Source organism: Trachurus japonicus, chromosome 7 (assembly GCF_045865225.1).
Source record: "Trachurus japonicus isolate A0001 chromosome 7, Traja_1.0".
NCBI classification, from domain to species: domain Eukaryota; kingdom Metazoa; phylum Chordata; class Actinopteri; order Carangiformes; family Carangidae; genus Trachurus; species Trachurus japonicus.
The window spans coordinates 35,242,027-35,262,447 of NC_140913.1; positions in this window are offsets into that span (position 1 = coordinate 35,242,027).

Genomic DNA, 20,421 nt, shown 5'->3' on the forward strand with positions numbered 1-20,421 from the left:
CCCCCCCCCTCCTGGTCTGACGCAGCTTCCGACAAGGACGTAATTTATTTATTTATTGATTGATTATTCTGCACCAAACACCATGATCACTAAATAAATGAATAAATAACCGAAAGGACGTCCTTGCCGAAAGCTACGTCAGACACAGCAGCATCAGGTTCAATAAAGATTTAAGGAAAAGTAAAAAAAAAAAAAAAAAAAAAAAAAGTTATTCTCTGCTCACAGCGTCCGTCAGTGCCGCAGCCGGGTCGGCTGGATCACTTGCTCTGAGCGTCACATATCGCCGCGAAGGGAACTGCATTGGAATCAACTGAAAGCCGAGCGCGTCAAAACCTGACGAAAAACGGGCACCTAATGAGTCAGGCATGTGACGAGGAGGGACAGTGACCGTTCGTCAGGCTGTTGACGCACTGGGAGTGAGGGAGAAACGGTCCCGCCCCCCTTCGTCAAAATCCGACGATGAGGGATTTGCATTCAAGTCTATGAGTGGCCCTATTCGTCGAGAAACGACCTCGAGGGTACCCCCTCCACGTCAGTATATTGACGTAAGGGGCCTTGACCAAGCGTCAACCGTTTGACGCAAAGGGGTGAGACTGTGTTGAACGGAACGAGCCAAAAGCCCCAAATCTATTCCTGACGTCCGCGGTCGATATAAAGTCGATAGGTTTCATTCATCCATGTTTTAACAGACAACACAAACAGCCGCGCTGCACCCACAGTCATGTGCCTCAGCCAGCCAGCTGACGCACAGCACAACAACACACAGCACAACAACACAGCGCAGCGACATGTGCAGGCTGCTGCAGCAGTGCACGTTAAAGGGACATCGCCGGAAATAAATAATAAATAGGCTACACGTAGTTTTTAAATTGTTTTGCGCATGTTTTCATCCATAAAATGACCAAAAATGACCACTATAAGCGGATTTCTAGATCACTATAAACGAATTATTTAAACAGCATTTGTATAGAAATGATTCCGTCCCAAGCCTTTTGATCTATATAAGCGGTTGATTACTATATCTGTGACCACTAAGCGGTTTACACTGTAGTATGAAACCAGTGGTTTCACGTGAGTTACTGTAAATGATGCTGTGTGGAAAACCAGCTGTGGTCTGTGATCGAGGTGCAGACCGGTGAGTTTGGAGCTGACGAAATGATCGCGCTGCTGACAGCCGTTTCATTACATTTTTCTCATTGAAAAACTATACAAATGGCATTTAGATGATGTTCTGCATAAAAAATAAGTGAAATAATAAAAATTCGGTTTTAGTAATCAACCACTTATAGTGATCAAATTGACTCTGGACAAACGTGATCATTATAAGCGGATTCCACTGTATTTCACATGTATTTTAGATATTACAATCATCACATGAAGACCGTATCTGCAAACGTATTATGTCAATATTTATTTTGTAGCTCAGCTACTGTAGAACACTTCAATTCTTTTAGAATAATTTCTTAGTTTGAGAATGAATAATAATTTAGTCTTTAATAATAATCACAATCAGGGTTCATCAAACTAAGTAAGCTCATGAAAGTAAAATTAAAGCTGTGAAATGGACCTCATTCCAATTAGTGCTCAGATTTAACTTATTTATTACTTATATTATTTATTGAAGAGTTAGAGGCTCAGTTGCGACTGTTTAATTGTTTACTAAGGATCCCAATTAGCTGGTACCGTAGTAACCGACTAGTCTTCCTGGGGCCTGTTGTTCGAAACCTAGATAAGGGATTAAGCCGGGATATGTTGGTTATCCTGGCTGAATTTAGCCTCAAGTCGGTTGTTCGAAAGCTGGATACCTTTATCCTGGTCAAGTTACTATGGCAATTTATTCTCTGCAGCTAGCCTGCTCCAGACCAGGCTAACAGCCAGGCTTAGTTGATTCTGGTGAAGTCAGCAGTCACTCTGATCAGAAATCAATGTGTTTCATACAGTTACAGTACTTTTTTCTTTTCTTTTTTTCATAATTAGGGCTATTCATGTGCTTCTCACACTGAATCATTGCATCTGCCAGCGCTGCCTGCTTCTTCAAATTCAGGGCATAAAGATGTCTGACGGTTTGTGAAATCTGTAAAACACATTAGCACAGAATTGTGCACACTGTTCTTGAGACAATACAAACTATTTTCGATATCTGTGACCATCTATGATATTTTCTATGACCACTGGTACTACATGGCTTCTCATAAAAAGCAATGGAGCAAAAATAGCAATAGATTTATTTTTATTATTATAAAATATGTTACAAAATACAGTATATTGGCCGAATATTGGTTGAGGGAAGAAAACAAGAATACAATTGTTTGAGCAGGCACCTTCCAAATAATTTATACACCTCATTTGAACATTGTTATCGGCAATTTATTGAAGCACCAGACTGCATAATGTTCTTATATTTAATTAATTTTCACCTGTTGCACTTTTGGTCACTTGTATTTGTGCTGTATGAACTTTACTTTAGATGATAAGAGATGAGTGCAATGTATCAACTTCCACTGCTCATCATTAGGGCAAAGTGCACAGCTGTTAATTTGTGAAAGGAACTTAAATTGTGATTATAATTTTGGATTAGGCTACTTCCACATTCAATCAGTCCGCAGCTGTCCACCGCGCTCTCTCTGAGCTTTACGACAGCAGCGGTGCTTTTTTTTCTTTTTCTAAGGCCTTATCCACAACCGGAGTTTTGCTTCGCGTCCACACCAGTGGTGTAAAAACACTCCGTACACACGCAACCGTGGAATCCGCTACCAAGTGACGCAATGCACGTGTGGAAGGCTGTTTTAACCAATCAAAATACAGTGGAAACCGCTTGGATCAAAAGGCTTGGGGCAGAATCATTTCTATACAAATGCTGTTTAAATAATTCGTTATCAAGAAATCCGCTTATAGTGTTCATTTTTGGTCATTTTATGGATGTAAACATGCGCAAAAACCATTTCAAAACTACGTGTTATTATAGCTTTATTTCACAGACTCCCAGTCCAACAATTAAATATTAATTAATTTAATAAAAATGTGTAGCCTATTTATTTTATTTTCGGCGGTGTCCCTTTGACGTGCTGCTGCAGCAGCCTGCACATGTTGCTGCGCTGTGTCTTGACTCTTGTGCTGTGTGTTGTTGTGCGCTGTGTTGTTGTGCTGTGTGCGTCACCTGGCTGCTGAGCCACATGACTGTCGGTGCGGCGCAACTCTGGCTGTTGTGTTGTCTGTCAAAACATGGATGAATGAAACATATCCACTTTATATCGACCGCGGACGTCACGTATACATTTTCAGCTTTTGGCTCGTTCCTCATCTCCGCATAGGCTCTTTTTTTATCACTGCATGACAGCAGTGACCCCCCCCCCCCCCCCCTCCCCGTCGTACCCGGCCTGACAGTGACATAGGCTATTGCCTGTTCATTCATGAAAATCATCCCGAAAAGCTCTCAATCAAACAAGGTGGGGAATAAGAAACTGTGGCGCTACTGTAGTAGTTCTGTCATTTTAAAAACAGCTGATCTGTAGCGTCACTTGTTACTGTAAATGATGCTGTGTGGAAAACCAGCTGTGGTCTGTGACTGAGGGTGAGTTTGGAGCTGACAAGAGGATCGTCCTGACGACCGTTTCGTTATATTTTTCTCATCGAAAAACTATACAAATAGCATTTAGATGATGTAAAAAAAATAAAAAATAAAATAAAAAGTGATAAAAATCCACTTTGTCATCTCCATTTTTGCGAGCTCACCTGCAAACCGCTGCAAACAACCTCTGCAGCTGGCAGTGTTTACATCAGCACGTGTGCAGCTATGACGTAAACGAGTAAAACAATCACGGTTGCAGTGTCCACACGCACCCGGTGAAACCAACCCCGGCCCAAAACCCCACCCTGGACCCCGGTTTCAAAAAAACACGGTTTCAGGGTTCCAAAAGCACGGTTGCATGTGGACAGGACATACAACCGGGAACATACGTTCACGGTTTCAAAAATACCCGGGCTCGTGTGGACAAGGCATCAGACTCTCATCAATCCAGCCTACTAAATGATTTTTGTTTAGCCTCCTATCTTTATCTAATTATTTCTGTTCAATGTTACAGAACTTTCATGACCACAAAATATAAAATAACCAGCAATTTAATTTGTTTGTTTGTTCTTAAACTAATGTAGAATGGTGCAAAGCCTCATGGGAAACGGTAAATGCGTCAGCCTATCACTGTGAAAGTTATCATTAGCGGCTACGGCTAAAAACAGATCGACTCACGGAAGCTACCCAGCAAACCTGATCAGTCCTGCCCGTGTGTTACGTAGGATCTATAAGTATATTAATTTAACAAGACAACAGAGTCCATGCTTTACTGTAAGTGGGCCAGGGGGCGGCGGTACGCGGACCGCGGTACCGTTACGAGCCGGAACCTCTCACATCACAGCAGCAGCTGCTCTGTCTTCTCCATGGGCACTGAAGCTGTTGGTGAGTAGGACAAGACCCCAAACGAAACCGTGGCGTTTGCAGCGCGCTGTTAGTAAAATCAATTTGCAGAGTAGAGTAGTTGAGAGGGGGAAATAAAGGAGTAAACATGACTGGATGTAATGTTATGGTCAGCAGTGTTAACTCTTTTTTTTTTTTTTAGCTAGATAAAAGTAACAATGTGTTAAAATGCACCAGAATATGGGAAATGGTGTAGCCTTTATAAAAAAAATTCTGGGGGAAGACCCCCAGACCCCCTATTAAGTTGTGTCACCCACATTTATTTTTTTTTCTTTTGCTTCTGGCACTCATATATTTTGCCGTATGGAATGACACATAGCTCTGTTTGAGCGGTGAGCGGTACAGAAATATGTAAATGGTGTGTGTGTGTGTGTGTGTGTGGGGGGGGGGGGGGGGGGATGGTGGGCCGGTGCGGTCAGAATTTTGCCGGTAGATTTTGGTGCCCCACTCCGCCCCTGCATCCTATTAACCATTTTTCTATCATTGCAATGAGTCTGGACACATTATTTTAAGGCCGAAAAACTCTGCAATGTTACTTTAATGCTGTTTGGTTAATTTTTTGTGCATATTATGGAGCCGTTTTGGTCCATGTTTGTAAGTCTTTTTCCCCACATGATTATATTTTCTAAAGTTGCAACAAGCGGGGTCGGAGTGTGTGATTAAAAAGCACCACGGTCTGCTCCCCGTTCACGCATCACCTCCTTCAGATGCCGAGACTTTGTGTTTATTAGTTTTAAAACATGAAAAATGTAAGAACAGGAGCCGGTCGGACTACTGAAGGCCCAGCGGCAAAACGAAGGCAAAACGTCACCAAAGTGTCTGTGTAACCAAGCGCACTGAGCCAAGTGTGGAGAAATGGGAAAGGCCCAGTGTCTCCCTTTGTCTTGGTCTGATCGTCGTTGTCGTGGAAATTTTGGTTCTGCCGGTGGCGAGTCAAAGAACAAGACAGGAGAGGTAGCATGCACCCAAGTTTATTCTCCATTCTCCACAGAGAAGGGGAGAAGGAACAGAACACGGAACTACATGGCAGGTAGCAGTTCAGAGTAGTGCCCCCAAGAACAGGTTGCAGTCCCTTCTTATACCCCACTTTATGACTCTGGTTACTTCATTCCCAGACAATAAAACAATCCAACAGATGTGTTACTCAACGAATGTCTACCCCAGTTGTTGGTTTCCCTGTAGGTATTTACAACTTGGATCAGTTAGTAAACAAATGTGTACATGGGTCATCCTAGTGTCCTTTCTCTGCCCCCAGGTTTATTGTAGTCAGTACACAAATGTCTCCACTAATTGTTACAAGGTCTTACTAGAACTACTTCAAAGACTATGTTACCTCTTATTACATGGGGAATACCAATCACAGCAATTTTCCACCACAGTCGTCATTTTGTTATGCTGCATGTCAGACTTCTTACCTGTCTTACTTGTTATTATTATGAGCTTTTACTACTAGATAGATTACTAGATTGTTATGTAAGTTGTGTCTTGAAAGTACTTAATTGTTGCCCCTTTTTTTGTCTTTTAGGTTGCCTTTAACATCTGGCCAGGGACAACGGACGAAAACTAGCCTTGTTGGCTAACTCTGGCCCACTTACAGTTTTCTTTTAACTCTGTTGATTAGTGGTGCACTGTCCCTATGAAATAAACTAATAAATGAAAATGAAATTTCTTTCCATGTCCTGCCCCGTGTGCCAGTGGTTCCCCCTGAGAGTTTTGTGAGTGAATTAAAGCTATGGTCTACAATTTGGAGTATTGGTAATTATTATTAACATCGTTTATACAGCGATTATGGTCCTGTGGTCCGATATACACAATATAAATAGCAAAAAGAACCAAAAAAATCCATTCAAATTGACCAATGGGCGCTGTGCGCCCCATCTGGCTCCCACTGGCTCGTACCCTCCATCCAATCCCCTCCTCTCTCCTGCTCCTCCTCGACCCGCCTCGTCCCCACCCCCTTCCGCTTAGAAACTACATGTAGTTGTCTCTAAATAGTATTTGTAAAAAAACATGTTATTTGTACCTTTCCGAATACCGTATTTGGGTTGGGCTCCACCAAATTTCTCTTTTATGTTTACAAGGCCATTATCAGTCAATTATTGTGCCTTTCAGAAATTTGCATTAAATTCCACATAAAATCTGAATATTCTCTGTGATGATTAAGTCATACAGATACAGTTTCACCTAACAGACAAAAACCTATGAGAGAAAAATACTGTCAATAATGAGTAAAAAATTAGTTATTAAAGAGAAAAATGTTGCTGCATATCAAATACAACCATTTCTCTGAGCAGGGGTTTTCTCATTTTGTGCTTTATTACACTGGTGTGAAACTGTCTAATGTCTGTTGTTGTGACCTGAGCTGCTGTCATCCTACAGGACTTCACTCGCCTTTCTCTGCCATTGTTACACTGTAAACTGTAGACCGTCAGGAGAAGCTATTTTATGTCCACAGAAAATATCCATTTGAAAGATTCTCCTGCTACAATATTGTTGTTAGGCAGTCTAACATTGAGACCTCTTAACTGTAGTGTTGTTTTGTTTGTTTTTTCTAAACGCTAATTGTCTTTTCAAAAAGTAATTTTTTAGGTTATGAATTTTTTATTAATATTACACTGCAGATTTAAAACACTTAGATATTACAGTTTGCATGAAAGCTCACAGTGATCACTTACCAGAATGATATGGTGTGGTTTGTTCTTCTTCAAACAGTCAGTGTACCTGCTGCACTGACTTCTACTCTTCAGGGGAATAAATACCAGACACACATGGCTCCTCCCACTGAAAGTGTGTGTGGGTGTAAGATTGAGTTTCAGGTGTGTCGTAGTTTATAGTTGGAATTTAAAGTCCCCAAGAAACCCAGTGTACAGTGTGTGTGTGTGTGTGTGTGTGTGTGTGTGTGTGTGTGTGTGTGTGTGTGTGTGTGTGTGTGTGTGAACCAAGTGAAAATTACTGCATGAAGAATTGCATTACATTAAGTTTACATGTGTCCACTGAGATAAATCACAGTCATGGTCGTTAACTGATCTTAGACTGGTGACTACATTGAAGTTTATACAAGCTGTGTGCAGGGAGACGTCAGTAATAAACCTGATTAATATAAGAGGAGATGTTTGAAACTATAACTTACTGAACATGTGTAGCATGTTAACTCTGTCCAGCTGTCAGACATGAAGTTGTGTAATAAAAACACATAATTGGATTCAGTGAATGAGACACTTTCACTCTATAATGCTTTAAACTTTAAACACTTCTACATATGCTGCTGTGTGCAAATAGAAGCAGCAGAAATCTCACAGAGGCTGCAGCCCTCTCTGTTTCTATAACAGTCTAACAGCCTGTGAATATTCTCATTTGTCCAGGTCATAGTTATCTCAAGGAAATTTAAGTCGAATGCAACTGGACTTGGTTGTTTGTCTAGGAAGACGTTTCACCTTCATCCAAGAGGCTTCATCAGTTCATGTAGCATCGGACCAGGCTGGGACTGGTCCAACTATCTGGTGTGGAGACCCAGGTATTTAACCTCTGGGAGGGGCTTTCACAAGACCGATGATGTCACTGGAACCCTTGTGCTCCAGATTGTGAGTCACCATGACAACAAAGAGTTTAATGATAAAGTGTTTCCTCTATTGACACATTCAGATGGACGAACAGATCAGAAACATCCATGTTCATCTCTCAGCCGCTCCACTGATCCCTGATGGTGTTGATCATTCAGTCTGAACTAGATGTTGTTTCTTGGAGGTTTTCTGTGTCTAGTCTGACGGGGGAGCATACGTCAGTCCGACTGCCCAAAAGTCTGACGGCTCATTTCTCTGACTACCCATTCTACAGTGTTGAGGTTAGGTTTAGGGTAAGGTTAAGGGTTATAGCTACTTAAGTCGGAGAAGTGGGAGGTCGGACTAATGGATGCAAAAATAAAGAAATGTATGGTCGGAGAAATGGGTAGTCGGACAGACGTCATGCGCCCAGTCTGACGTTGGTGGAGGTCTGAACTCTCTGAGTGCTCCTTTGATTATATGGTATAATATTAATATTATTGTGTAATACTCTATTCTGATACTGGTCAAACCACCACTGTTTACTATGTCACCACATTTAGGTCAGTAATGTGTTCAACACTGGTGGTTTCCCTTTAGGTTTTATGAGATAATCATAGTTGTAAATATAATGGATGGATGATGGTGTGAAACTTGCAAATGAATATCAGTTTACTTGATTACTAATAATCAGTATCGGTATCTTCCCTGAAAAAAATCCAAAACAAAAATGATTTCACTCAGATGTGATGTGATGTGATTTCACTCAGTCCAATTTTGCATTTGTTTCGGTTTAGTTTCAAGTTTATACTCCTCAGTCGATCTAACAGCTTCCTTAGTCTGTTGTCATGTGACTCTCTATCTTCACCCCACACCAGAATGTCATCCATCACGTTGACGACTCCGTCAAGTCCTTCTAGATGCTGTGACAGGCATCTCTGGAATACTTCTGGAGCAGAAGATATTCCGAAGGGAAGTCTCTTAAACCTGTACCTTCCTGAGGGTGAGTTAAAGGTACATAGTTTCAAGCTCTAATCATCCAATTGAATTTGCCAGTAGCCTTGGTTAGCATCCACAACTGAGAAGACCTTTGCTCTTGGCATTTCAGCCACAACCTCCTCCACAGTCTTCAGAGGATAGTGTTCTCGTTGTATTGCTTTGTTTAAGTTCTGAGGGTCGAGGCTTATTGTTCTTCTGTTCGGCCATTTTCTTTATTCTCTTTTTATATTCTTACTACTTTCCGCCTTTTTACGGTCTTCTTCTAGTCCTTAATACTTTGTGCTATTTCAAAACGTGCAGCTTTTTCTGGACTTTATCGGATGTATTCACATTTTTCATACTTTTTATACTTTTTCAAATATTTAACTTTTTCTGATTTTTTTTCCCCCCATAGAGAATGCATTGGAACAGTCTTCAAACTCTTCAAATCTCCTTACTTCTTTCAGCCACTAAAGCTTCACCATACTTTCTGCTAGAGACTTCATTCAAATTCTAAGCTGTAGACAAACTTTTTAAGTGTTCCTCTATGACTCTTATCAGGACAGAAATGACTCCTCAGTGTGACAGAAGAAAAGAAGCTGAGAACAAGACACAATCACACCAAACATGTTGATATTTACACAGTGCTTTAATGCACTGGATACAACAATCTTTCAGATCACGTAATGACACAGATATGATTTCCAGTTGCAGATTTCAAAATGAGAAAACACTTCAGCTGGCTCAGAGCTTTGATTTGAAATAGATTGATGTGTTGGTTAATGTGCATTGTCCTAATTCAATGAACTCCATAAATCCATAAATATATATTTTTTTTTTAATGGATGGATGGATGTGAAGACAGACAGATACTTTACTGATACCAAAATACATTTAAAAGAGAAACTGTACAAACCTAAGTAGACTAGAGTGTGTGTGTTGTACAGCCTGTGACCTCCCTGATGCTTTATTTTCACTTTCCATTTACTGTAAGTCAGTGTCTGTTAAACAGAAACAACTTTAATAACTCTCTGTAGTAAATCATTAACAGATCAAGGCCAATGGAAACGGTAGCCTATAATATACAGAGTTCACTGGTCTGCTGGTGTTTATCTGATTGTTCTCATCTTTATTTCCAGGATGAAGAAACACCAGGTGACCTCATAAAGAACAGGTATCCAGATATTAACCCAGTTGATCATTTATATCGTTGTTGTTTCACTGTTTGTAAGTCACCATGACAACAAAGAGTTTAATGATAAAGTGTTTCCTCCACTGACACGTTCAGATGGAAGAACATCAGAAACATCCATGTTCATCTCTCAGCCGCTGCACTGATCCCTGATGGTGTTGATCATTCAGTCTGAACTAGCTGTTGTTTCTTGGAGGTTTTCTGTGTCTAGTCTGACGTTGGTGGAGGTCTGAACTGTCTGAGTGCTCTTCTGATTATATGGTATAATATTAATATAATTGTGTAATACTCTATTCTGATACTGGTCAAACCACCACTGTTTACTATGTCACCACATGTAGGTCAGTAATGTGTTCAACACTGGTGGTTTCCCTTTAGGTTTTATGAGATAATCATAGTTGTAAATATAATGGATGGATGATGGTGTGAAACTTGCAAATGAATATCAGTTTACTTGATTACTAATAATCAGTATCGGTATCTTCCCTGAAAAAAATCCAAAACAAAAATGATTTCACTCAGATGTGATGTGATGTGATTTCACTCAGTCCAATTTTGCATTTGTTTCGGTTTAGTTTCAAGTTTATACTCCTCAGTCGATCTAACAGCTTCCTTAGTCTGTTGTCATGTGACTCTCTATCTTCACCCCACACCAGAATGTCATCCATCACGTTGACGACTCCGTCAAGTCCTTCTAGATGCTGTGACAGGCATCTCTGGAATACTTCTGGAGCAGAAGATATTCCGAAGGGAAGTCTCTTAAACCTGTACCTTCCTGAGGGTGAGTTAAAGGTACATAGTTTCAAGCTCTAATCATCCAATTGAATTTGCCAGTAGCCTTGGTTAGCATCCACAACTGAGAAGACCTTTGCTCTTGGCATTTCAGCCACAACCTCCTCCACAGTCTTCAGAGGATAGTGTTCTCGTTGTATTGCTTTGTTTAAGTTCTGAGGGTCGAGGCTTATTGTTCTTCTGTTCGGCCATTTTCTTTATTCTCTTTTTATATTCTTACTACTTTCCGCCTTTTTACGGTCTTCTTCTAGTCCTTAATACTTTGTGCTATTTCAAAACGTGCAGCTTTTTCTGGACTTTATCGGATGTATTCAAATTTTTCATACTTTTTATACTTTTTCAAATATTTAACTTTTTCTGATTTTTTTTCCCCCCATAGAGAATGCATTGGAACAGTCTTCAAACTCTTCAAATCTCCTTACTTCTTTCAGCCACTAAAGCTTCACCATACTTTCTGCTAGAGACTTCATTCAAATTCTAAGCTGTAGACAAACTTTTTAAGTATTCCTCTATGACTCTTATCAGGACAGAAATGACTCCTCAGTGTGACAGAAGAAAAGAAGCTGAGAACAAGACACAATCACACCAAACATGTTGATATTTACACAGTGCTTTAATGCACTGGATACAACAATCTTTCAGATCACGTAATGACACAGATATGATTTCCAGTTGCAGATTTCAAAATGAGAAAACACTTCAGCTGGCTCAGAGCTTTGATTTGAAATAGATTGATGTGTTGGTTAATGTGCATTGTCCTAATTCAATGAACTCCATAAATCCATAAATATATATTTTTTTTTTAATGGATGGATGGATGTGAAGACAGACAGATACTTTACTGATACCAAAATACATTTAAAAGAGAAACTGTACAAACCTAAGTAGACTAGAGTGTGTGTGTTGTACAGCCTGTGACCTCCCTGATGCTTTATTTTCACTTTCCATTTACTGTAAGTCAGTGTCTGTTAAACAGAAACAACTTTAATAACTCTCTGTAGTAAATCATTAACAGATCAAGGCCAATGGAAACGGTAGCCTATAATATACAGAGTTCACTGGTCTGCTGGTGTTTATCTGATTGTTCTCATCTTTATTTCCAGGATGAAGAAACACCAGGTGACCTCATAAAGAACAGGTATCCAGATATTAACCCAGTTGATCATTTATATCGTTGTTGTTTCACTGTTTGTAAGTCACCATGACAACAAAGAGTTTAATGATAAAGTGTTTCCTCCACTGACACGTTCAGATGGAAGAACATCAGAAACATCCATGTTCATCTCTCAGCCGCTGCACTGATCCCTGATGGTGTTGATCATTCAGTCTGAACTAGATGTTGTTTCTTGGAGGTTTTCTGTGTCTAGTCTGACGGGGGAGCATACGTCAGTCCGACTGCCCAAAAGTCTGACGGCTTATTTCTCTGACTACCTATTCTACAGTGTTAAGGTTAGGTTTAGGGTAAGGTTAAGGGTTATAGCTACTTAAAGCAGATATCAGTGGAATGTTTTTGTTAATATAAGTCCTAAATAGTCCTATTTTCCGTCAGCAATCACTTACATGAAGTATTTCAGCCTAAACACGAGTCTCTCCGTCACTCTGCTCTGCTGTAACCCGAGGAGAAAATTTTCCTTGTGGGATACAAGTGTTATCCAATGAGGGGAGAGAACGGCATGAAGGGCTGTGTGTGCAGCCAAGGGATGCGCGTGAATGTGGTGACGTAGCACGAGGACCAATTGATGCCTGACAAGGGCGGGGGCTGCTAACTCGTGGTGCGTTCAAGGAAACTCGTACTTTGTGTTTTTCCTTCCTGTGAAGTCATACCAGTTCGATCTGGTACGAGTTCACGGGTCGGAAGTTACGAGTGGCCGTTATAGGGAACTTTCACAGACAACAGGACGGTAAAAACACGAGCTACGGGTTACCTGGAACGCTACCAAGTCCTAGTTGTGACTTGAAGCTGTAACTTACGGTTTCAAAAGCCTGCCTTGAACACAGCATTAGCCGAAACGGCCGTGCCACTGATATCTGCTTTAAGTCGGAGAAGTGGGAGGTCGGACTAATGGACGCAAAAATAAAGAAATGTATGGTCGGAGAAATGGGTAGTCGGACAGACGTCATGCGCCCAGTCTGACGTTGGTGGAGGTCTGAACTCTCTGAGTGCTCCTTTGATTATATGGTATAATATTAATATTATTGTGTAATACTCTATTCTGATACTGGTCAAACCACCACTGTTTACTATGTCACCACATTTAGGTCACTTAGGTCAGTAGTCAGCTGTTGCTCCTATATTAAAGTGCCTGTGCAACACTGAATATTAGGGGTGTAACGGTACATGTTTGTATTGAATCGATTCGGTACGGGGTGTTCGGTTCAGTACAGCGCTGAGAACGAGTGAGTTTCGGTACAGAAGTTGTGTGTGTTTACAGTCCGCCTGCAGCTACACGTGCAGCCCGTTTACGTCGTGGCTATTGCTAATGCTACTGCTAATGCTATCGCTAATGCTACCGCTAGCGAGAAAACAGAGGTTTGACGTCGCTGCTGTGTTGACATTACGCACTGTGCCGATCGTGATGATCTGCGTTATTCATTCATTTATTTATTTATTTGCGGCCGAGCGGTTGCATCATCAGGCAGCCGTTGTGGCATTTGCCCACATTGCCCTGGTCAGTCCGTCCGTCACTGGCTTCAACTGTTAGTGCTGCACTTCACATGTAAAAAAAAAAAAAAAAAAAAAGTTGTGTGAGAAGTTTTTTTTTAAATCATATTTTATATGTTTTGTTTATTTGTGAATATTTTATTCATTGTAAGGCTTATTTTATATGTTTAGTTATTTTGAGAAAAATTTATTGAACTTATTAGGCAGCACTTTACAACAGTAGCCTATTATATTTTTTTCATATTTTGTATAATGGCTTAGTTTAGTTTAATACGTTTATTTGTACCAGGGACAATGGGCCTCATTCACGAACCGTTCTTAAAGGGATAGTTCACCCTAGAATGATATTTCCTGGATATTTCCTCTTCCTGGTCCGTCCAAATCTCGCGTGATTCGCAGTAACCGCACTGACGCCGGCGCAAATCACGCGAGATTTGGACGGACCAGGAAGAGGAGCTTTGAGAAGCTTCCGCTACAAACATGCTTGGAATGTGGACTTATTTAATTTTTTTCGGGACAATTACGCAATTTGGGGCTTCAGCACAAGACGGACATTACATACGAGCATCATGGAGGTATTTGGATGTTTTTTTGTGTGTGTTTTTTTACGAAGAGCTCTGGTGTCCCTTTGCAACCGTTATATGGACATGCACTGCTACGCTGAGACCCCCTGTAACTCAGAGAAGGGACGGTGGACTCTGAAACTTCTTCCAGCCCTTAGTCCACATGAGGGTGAGGAGATAATGAGCAAAATATCATTCTAGGGTGAACTATCCCTTTAAGAACAAATTTGTTCTTAAGTCCTACTTACGAAGTTTTTACGAAGATTGTGGCATTCATGAATGTTTTCTTATCCAGAATTTGTTCTTAACTAAGAACAAAATCTACGAACAGTCAGGAGTATACTTACGCACTTTTAAGTGCTGAGACTTCTGCAAAAATAACCGATTATAGCGTTTTCTTTTGTTCTGCAGTTGTATGATATTATATGATTTGAATAAGAATTATTTTCTTATCTTTTATGATGTTTTTAATAATCATATATATTAATAATAATAATTGACAAATCATTGCGGGGGGGGGCTGTAACAGTGCACTTACTGTAAGTGTTCACACTACACACAACAGTTTTTTTTTTCATATGTGATAATATGATGATATTTATGATGGCAAACCTGAGAGTGTGGTCTCTCTGATGGGGAGCATACATCAGTCCGACGGCTCATTTCTCCGACTACCCATTCTACAGTGTTAATGTTAGGTTTAGGGTAAGGTTAAGGGTTAGGGCTAGCCTACTTAAGTCGGAGAAGTGGGTGGTCGGACTAATGGACGCAAAAATACAGAAATGTATGGTCGGAGAAATGGGTAGTCGGATGGACGTCATGCGCCCCTCTCTGATAACAACCGAAGAGCTGCATCCACTGCTGATACTAAATACAGCCTAAATATAAATATAAAAATATAAACTAAATATAAGCCTTTTGTTTGTTTCTTAGTTTCATTCCTGCCGCAGTATCGCCACTTCACTACTTTAGTTCTTTTTACGTGTGGAGTCTGGTGCTCCCTCCCAGATTTTCATTTGAGCATTTCAACTTTCTTTCTCACTTCACCTTCTCTGCTCAGTGCCTGTGGGTGCTGTTTGCACACGGCCCTGCAGTCTCATGCCCTTTTACGGGCATTGATGGGGCTGTTACCTATGCTAATCCTATGTTAATTAGACTCACCTGGCACACGCCCTCAACTTACGAGGAGATGGCATTCAGAGAGAGAGAGAGAGAGAGAAAACTTTATTGATCCCAATGGGCAATTCAGTTTGCAGTTGCACCTTGCCATAGTGAATAAATACATAAATAAACAAACAAAGGACAACACAATACCACAACCAGCATGACGTGAAAAGAGTCTCAGCAACACATTCGAATTGACATTCAACATTTAAGAGCCAGGGGAAATAAGCCAAGATATGGTGTGCCCCCTACACGCACACACACATACACTTAAGCAAGTAAAAAAACAATAAAAAAATAAAAAGGAGAAAAGAACCAAACTAACCTACCTACGCATGACAATCTTATTCAGAAGCCTGATAGAGGACGGGATAAAAGAGTCAGAGTAGCGATTAGTTTTGGTCCTGGCTGCGCAATAGCGCTGCCCTGAGGGCATCAGCATGAATTCACTCCTCAGGGCGTGGCCATCAAGTAGGAACACAGCTGCGAACAATTCTGAGGCTTACGAACGCGTTGATGAATCTGACGTAGGGTTTTCTTAAGGAACTTCTTAAGAACAACTTAAGAAAGAATCTAAGAAGGTTCTTAAGAAGATATTGGTGAATGAGGCCCAATGTACCTACAACATAACATTAGTAGGTGAGTAAAATAATTACATTTGACTAAAACATGTAAATTTGGTTTAGAAAAATTCCTAATAAACAACAAGCAAATTTATGTTGTGCATTTTGTTCTCTTACTGTACCGAGACCTCAAAACCGAGGTACGTACCGAACCGTGATTTTTGTGCATCGTTACACCCCTACTAATATGTAGTTATACTCAGTCGTTGCCATTCAGTCCTCTCATTGAGCTGGCCAGCTCTCCCTGCCTCCCTTGCCTAGAAGCTTTCTTCTTCAGCTGTCGTTAACATTTCCATGTTTCCCACATTCTCTGTGGTAAACTGTTTTCTTGTCTGTAACAACATCTCTGTCCCGTCTGTCCGTCCTGGGTGAGAGATCCCTCCTCTGTTGCTCACCCTGAGCTTTCTCCTGGTTTTCCCTGTTAAAAGGGTTTTCCATGGAGTTTTTCCTCAGTGGATGTGAGGGTCTAAGGACAGAGGATGTTGTTATGATGGGATGTAAAGCCCTTTGAGACAAACTGTTGGTAAAAACGGGCTATACAAATAAAATTGCCTTGTCTTGTTCACACTTGATGGAAGTGTAGACATTTACACTGACATACAACAGTGTTCAGCAGGAAGTAAAAATAAAATACCAAACAGGACAGAAATGACTCCTCAGTGTGACAGAAGAAAAGAAGCTGAGAACAAGACACAATCACACCAAACATGTTGATATTTACACAGTGCTTTAATGCACTGGATACAACAATCTTTCAGATCACGTAATGACACAGATATGATTTCCAGTTGCAGATTTCAAAATGAGAAAACACTTCAGCTGGCTCAGAGCTTTGATTTGAAATGAACTGATGTGTTAATTAATGTGCATTGTCCTAATTCAATTAACTCCATCAATAAAGAGATTTTTTTTTAATGGATGGATGGATGTGAAGACAGACAGATACTTTACTGATACCAAAATAAATTTAAAAGAGAAACTGTACAAACCTAAGTAGACTAGAGTGTGTGTGTTGTACAGCCTGTGACCTCCCTGATGCTTTATTTTCACTTTCCATTTACTGTAAGTCAGTGTCTGTTAAACAGAAACAACTTTAATAACTCTCTGTAGTAAATCATTAACAGACCAAGCCCAGTGGATACGGTACAATATACAGAGTTCACTGGTCTGCTGGTGTTTATCTGATTACATGTTCTCATGTTTATCTCCAGGTTGAAGAAACACCAGGTGACCTCATAAAGAACAGGTATCCAGATTTTAATCCAGTTGATCTTTTATATTGTTGTTGTTTCACTGTTTGTAAGTCACCATGACAACAAAGAGTTTAATGATAAAGTGTTTCCTCCACTGACACGTTCAGATGGACGAACATCAGAAACATCCATGTTCATCTCTCAGCCGCTGCACTGATCCCTGATGGTGTTGATCATTCAGTCTGAACTAGCTGTTGTTTCTTGGAGGTTTTCTGTGTCTAGTCTGACGTTGGTGGAGGTCTGAACTCTCTGAGTGCTCTTCTGATTATATGGTATAATATTAATATAATTGTGTAATACTCTATTCTGATACTGGTCAAACCACCACTGTTTACTATGTCACCACATGTAGGTCAGTAATGTGTTCAACACTGGTGGTTTCCCTTTAGGTTTTATGAGATAATCATAGGGCTCTACTTTGGTTGGCTTCGCCAACGGGGAGTGGCCAGGAGCAGTTTGCAATTTTCCTTCGAAGCGCAGCGGGGCGCATCCCGCCTACTTCCCTCCCACAGGCGCAAATGGCATAGAGGGAGGAGAGAAGGCGTGGAGTGGGTTTGACACAGCCGAGTCAGATCTTCACCAATCAAATGAGCTCCTCTCCTCGCCTTTAAATCCGCCGCGTGCGCGAGGCAGACGTTTGATTTCACCGTGGAAGAGAAGATTTGAATCAGCACCTACAGATTACAGCATAGACATTCAGCACATCTATATCGACTGTCCCGTCACACTGATGACAGATCAAAGGCTGCACAGATGAAAGATGAGGATGGATTACTGCTGTGTTGACACTAAAGGTAAAGGTACTTTATTTGTCACATATACAGCTAGTACAGTGAAATTCTTTCTCTGCATTTAACCCATCCCTGAGGAGCAGTGGGCAGCCGCGGTGCAGCGCCCGGGGACCAACTCCAGATTATGAGCCAGTGTCTTTGGTCAGGGGCACTGACTGGAGGATTAACCTAGCCGACATGTTTTTAGTGGTGGGGGAAACCGGAGCACCCGGAGGAAACCCACGCAGACACGGGGAGAACATGCAAACTCCACACAGAAAGGACCTGGGCGGCCGGGGATTCAAACCCAGGACCTTCTTGCTGTGAGGCAACAGTGCTAACCACTGTGCCACCGTGCCCCCCCCACACTACACGATTATCTGCTATATTTATGTATTTACTTATTGATTTATTGAGCCGCATCGTCACGCGACCATAACAAATAAAACTGAAAACAAATAAACTATCATCTCTCACAGCAAGTGAGACGGGAGGAAACTGATGTTCTGGTCCGGTCCAAGCTGGCAGTGTCCGGTCGCGTGAACAGACCTCACGGGCTGATGATGCAAAAGTAGTCTGGGAGGGAGGAGGTTATGATGTGATCCAGGTTTGCTCTGACAGATTGAGAGCTGTTGCCCAGTAAAAAAAAAACAAAAAACAAAACACACACACCCCTTTTCCATTAATAAAGACACTCATATTTAGTGACCTATATTTAAACACGTGTGCACAGATCACAACATAAACAAACGCATCGCGGAGCGTCTCTCTTTTTCTTTTTTCTTTAGAATTTACCTGAGATGGAGATGTGAATATCTGCTCACTATGATGCCGAGGCTGATTGTGGTTTGCTGTGAGAGATGATAGTTTATTTGTTTTCAGTTTTATTTGTTATGGTCGCGTGACGATGCGGCGCTGGCCCCTAATAAATCAATAAGTAAATAAATAAATAAATAGCTGATCATCTGCAACGGCACAGTGTGTAGTGTCAACACCTGCTCTTGGGACATCCACGGCTGTCTCAGTCCCTCCCTGGTTTCATCTGTGTTCATTCAGTCAGGCTGAGTTTCCATGCCGACAGCCTTTGATCTGTCATCAGTGTGACGGGACAATCTATATAGATATAGGTGTATGTGCTGATTCAGATACAATAAATAGGGGTTATTGTGATGATGATTATTATTATTATTATTATTAATTGCATTTAAATGTGCCTGGAACTGTGGAAATCTGCCTGTGAGGTCTTGGTGACGTGTCTGCACTGCGCGCTGGGCAGTCAAATTGCCACTGCGCTGGCTGCACTTCGCCTTGCGCTGAGATTAGACCAGGTTGGAGCTGGCGAGCTTTCGGCGCACTCTCCGCGCCGTCTATCGGCAACAAATTGTCACTGCGCCACGGCGAATCTGTCGACACCTCCCCCTGCTGCGCGACCACTCCCATCTCAGCGCACAGCAGTCTGCCAATTTACCGAATCCGCTGCGCACCTTGTTGCACTGGAGGAAAATGCCACTGCGCCAGCTGCGCCAGGGCTCGCTTCGCTGCGCCCCCCTGAGTTGCGCCAGGAAATTAGGGCCCTTTATGTTTATTTTTTGTCATTAGATCTTTCACCGGCAGCTTTTCAAAATTTTTTTTTTTTTTTTTTTTTTTTTTTTACATCGGAGACAGTGAACGCATCAGCAGCACGGCTCGTCGGGCTCGGGCCGTAGGCCTACAGCGCTCTGTTATAAGACAGACCGTGTTTCATGTGGGACAGTGCGAGTAGGCTAGAAATTGTTATGATATTGAAGATACTGTCGGCCCCTCGGTGGCCATAGCAACTATTCAGCATTTAAATAAACCAAAGCCAAATATTGCAAGATAAATGTCTTCCTGTTGATTTGAAGTAGATTACATCTGAACAGAGGCCACAGATTCCACACAACCACATAGGCTACTCTTATAGCCTAATAATGAGAAAATACATTGCAGACCAAAATCTATAACCTGTATGATAGACTAGGCCTACTCACGATGTGTTAATAATCTATCCTGAACGGCAAACCGGATACCTTCACTGCCACTTTGTAGCTGTCTGTAGCTCCTCTACTTTTTATTTCCCGTCTCTTAGGCAACAACTCTGGTACTGGAGTTTCAAAATAAAAGCGTTTAAATGAAACATTTATATTAAAAGCTTATCTTTAGATTTGATCCCAGGCTGACTGCGTGAAAGCCACCTGCTTTACCAAGTGAGCTATAGCTACACAACATACTCCTCTTCCCACGCCAGCCCACACGGTTTCGGCTGCTTTTGATGTTTTTTAATGTTTGCTCCACATAAACCGTCATTAAACTCTCTCCAGTTGGGTTGGAGTGAAATTCGCAGCTGTTTCTCACGGTCAACGCGCCTGTTTCCCAGGCTCAACATAGCCTACTCA